Below are 4,369 nucleotides of genomic sequence, written 5' to 3' on the forward strand. Positions count from 1 at the left end.
ATCCGCTCACGCAGGGCGAAAGGGACTGGGCGAGCCCTGCAAAATATAGGATTGGCATCCCGGTCAACCCTGAGTTTAGCCGTATGTCCTTTCAAGGTTCCAAGCTCATCCTTGAAGACATCCGGGTACGTATCCAGCACATTTTTGAGTGTGTATGCTGCGGTAGGAGAAACGTTGGCTGCCCGGAGTTGATGAATGCTTTCCCACTTCAGTCGAATTATGCTCAACCAGTTCCTGCCGAGTAAGGAAGGGCCCTTTCCAGGAATGACGATCAGGGGTAGGTGAAACTCACGGTTATCGTAGCCCACCGTGACATCACATGTACCGCAGGGAACAATCTTCTCACCTGTATAGGTGGAGAGTCCATAGGTAGTAGGTTTCAGATGGGGTCGGTCAGCATCACTCCACAGGTTTGTGAAAACAGCATGGCTGATGAGCGAGACGGCCGCACCAGTGTCGACCTCCATTTGCAATGGTCGATTGTTGACGACAACATTGGCAAGAAGAGGGTCCCGCCTATGGTGAGAATCAATATGAAGCAGGTCATACGATTCTGAGTTGTCGGAAACAGAGCTCACCTGGTCAAGCTCAGGTTCCTCCGAACCGATAAACTGATGAATCTTGTCAGCAGCTTTTCCTTTTCCCGATTTGCGAGTGATGCAAGCTGGAGCAATATGGCCAGTTTTCGAACAGAAATGGCAGGTGGCATCTTTGAACCGACACGTCTCCGGAGGGTGCTTTCCGTTGCACCGAAAACAGTTGTTGTGGGTTTGAGACTGCACTGGCTTCTGACGAGGAGCCTTGTTCCAACGTTGTGGCTGAACATGATCCAACCGATTCACAGCAGGGCTGGTACCAGATGAGCGAGTGGCACCGATGCTTGTAGCGTTGCGTTCAGCACTTTCCATGGAAATTGCGGTGTCTCTGGCATTTTGGAACGTCAGTCTTCTCTCAGCAAGCAGGCGTCTACGAGTGCGGTCATCGGACATGCCAACCACCAGCAAATCACGAAGCATGTCATCGATCGTGTCCACAAACTCACACAGATGTGACAGTTTTTTGAGGTGTGCAATGAAGTCTGCGATCGACTGACCTTGCTGCTGTCTGCACATGTAAAAATTAAACCGACACAGGATGACTGAAGGAGATGGGTTGCAATGTTCCTTCAAAGCGGCCTTGAGCTCTGCATACGTGAGCTCCTGGATTGTCCGAGGCCGAATCAGGTTTTTAACGAGTGGGAACGTCTCACCTCCGCAAACGGACAGGAAGACGGCCTTCATCCGGCCTTCGGTCGCAATGCCGTTCGCCTCGAAGTAGAAAGACAACCGCTCAGAATACGTGTCAAAATCCCCCTCATGAGGGTCGAATTCATCGATATGGCCGAAAGATGTCATGGTCTAGATGTTTATCCTCGTCGCCATGTAAAGTATCTCGACAAACTGCGATCAATTGTCGTACGCGTTTATTCACTCTGCCGATCAAGGCCCGATTCACAGCAGCGCCATCCGAGCTCTGGCGTAGGGATACAACCCGGTCCCGGTGTAGGGATACAACGGTGAACATTTGCACTGCATACATGACAAGTTTTATTATTAGATAAAAGTATGACAAGATAAAAGTATTTTAATTACAAATTAGAGGTGCATAACATTGTGAATCAATTTTGACAAATTCACTCAACAAAGTCACTCCATCATATTGTATACAGTCACTCAAAGTATTTTAATTACACATTAGAGGTGCATAAGATTGTGAATCAAAAAAAGACGGATGGAACAAACTCCTATTGAACTTTTTCGAAATTTTTTATGCATACTTCTGTATCCGCAAGATGGCGGCCTCCATGGAGCGTTTTGGTTTTTGAAATATTTTTTCAAATGCTCGAATCTCATTGGTTCCGGTGTTTGGTGACGATTTTCGTTGAAGATAACCAGGGCCCGTGCGGGCCCGGGGAACGAGGTTGGTCTTAAAGTATTATAATTACAAATTAGAGGTGCATAAGATTGTGAATTAAAAAAAGACGGGTGAAACAAACTCCTATTGAACTTTTTCGCAATTTTTTATGCATAAATCCGCATCCGCAAGATGGCGGCCTCCATGGAGCAATTTGGTGCGTCAAAGCTTCGAAATTCTCAAAGGAATCAGCAAAATCTGGCTTTTCAACATAATACGTACACGTTCATTCACAACACCGGCTTCGCCAGCTATAAATATAAAATACTAGTACCCTACTGCAAAGCCGCAATGAGCCGGCGAAGCCAAAGCCTCTTGCCACTATTTTACCCATCACTATGGCATCAGTAGGTTAGGTAGTTGGTAGTAGTTAGATGTAGTAGGTATCGTACCTAGTTAAAAATGACACCATTTGCATTCTGGATGTGATTAAAATTTATAAAATATCCTTCTTGATTATTTTGGTGAATTCCGTCTCAATTTCGGATATTTCCGGCCGTGAAAAACTATCCCCTACGGCCGCGAGATTTCTAAAAAATAATTATTCGTCAATTTTAGAATATTTGACGCCGTTTTCAGCCTCCGAAACACGGTAAAAAGCTTTTTTGAAATATTTTTTCAAATGCTCGAATCTCATTGGTTCCAGTGTTTGGTGACGATTTTCGTTGAAGATAACCAGGGCCCGTGCGGGCCCGGGGAACGAGGTTGGTCTTAAAGTATTTTAATTACAAATTAGAGGTGCATAAGAATGTGAATCAAAAAAAATGGATGAAACAAACTCCTATTGAACTTTTTCGCAATTTTTTATACATACTTCCGTATCTGCAAGATGGTGGCCCCCATGGAGCGATTTGGTGCGTCAAAGCTTCGAAATTCTCAAAGGATTCAGCAAAATCTGGCTTTTCAACATAATACATACGCGTTCATTCACAACACCGGCTTCGCCGGCTATAAATATAAATATTATAAAATATAAATTGTAAATATAAAGGTTGTCATGATAAAAGTAAAATGATAAGAACGATCTGTGTTAAATGGAGATGACTTTAGTAAAAGGTAAAAATAAATGTTTGTGAAGGAAATATATAGCTATATGGAGACAGGCCTTGGAGCTCAACCCACCAGATATGAATCCTCTCACACATGGATGGGCAAGACTTGATGTCTCCACATCTCTGGCACCAACAACTGTTGCCGAGGATGTGACCCTCGTCACTGTTGATATGTTGAAAATGGTCAAGTGTTCTTGTGACAGTGACAGTGACATGCCATGTAAGTCGAAGATATGTGGATGCCACCATGCCCACAGAGCATGTACTACATTCTGTGCAGGTCAAGGTGGAGATGTCTGTTTCAACCAGAAAACGAGAGAACGCATCCAGGCAGAGGATGAAGATGAGAATGAGGACGAGGATACTGATGACATTTGATATGCACAAACTGCTATAACTCCGGCTTGAATGCATTTCTATACATCATGGTGACTTTATCTACAATTTGCGAAATACCAATGTGACTGTAATATAGGTGAGGGCGAGACTACCGGAAGTGGGGCCCTTTTGTGGTTTGTTTTCAACGTATCCAATCACGTGACTGTTGTCGCGAAGGGTGCACAAACCGGAATTTACGTAGTTCCGTCAGTAGGTGATAAATGTTGCTTCTGGGACACCTCCGTTTAACATGGGAAATCCCTATCTAATGTCATTTACCCCCCTGTCTTTAAAAAAAATCATAAACACCTCTCTTTCTCCCTCTATGAACCTATAATCCTTCTCACCTTATGAACCTATGATCCTTCTCGCCTTATGAACCTATGATTTTCTTCCTTTATGAACCTATAATCCTTCTAGCCTTATGAACCTATGATCATTCTCACTTCCATGTAAATTTCCCTCTCACCATCACTTTTCTTCATTTCCCCTTAACACCTCTATTCCTGACCCCCTTGGTCTTATGGGCCTTTTACTCTTACTATCAATGATCATTGTTGTTCATTGATCATTGATTATGTTCGGGTCCTGTGCCACACACTTTTTGTTAAGCTCCGCGCCACTTTTTGCTAAGCCCCGCCCACTTTTTGTTAATCCCCACCCCTTTTTGGTAGGCCCGCCCACTTTTGGTAGGCCACGCCCACTTTTGGTAGGCCCCGCCCCCCTTTTTGGTAGGCTCCGCCCACTTTTTACTAAAGACCACCCACTTTATAAACTCTCCAGCATTACATTATTTTTAGTTAAGACATTACATCATTTTCTGTTGAAACATTACATCATTTTCTGTTGAAACATTACATCATTTTCTGTTGAAACATTACATCATTTTCTGTTGAAACATTACATCATTTTCTGTTGAAACATTACATCATTTTCTGTTGAGACATGCCCAGACTTGCCCAAGGGAATTTCCACAGGAAATGACA

Source organism: Myxine glutinosa, chromosome 11 (assembly GCF_964187855.1).
Source record: "Myxine glutinosa chromosome 11, kmMyxGlut1.1, whole genome shotgun sequence".
In the NCBI taxonomy this organism is placed as follows: domain Eukaryota; kingdom Metazoa; phylum Chordata; class Myxini; order Myxiniformes; family Myxinidae; genus Myxine; species Myxine glutinosa.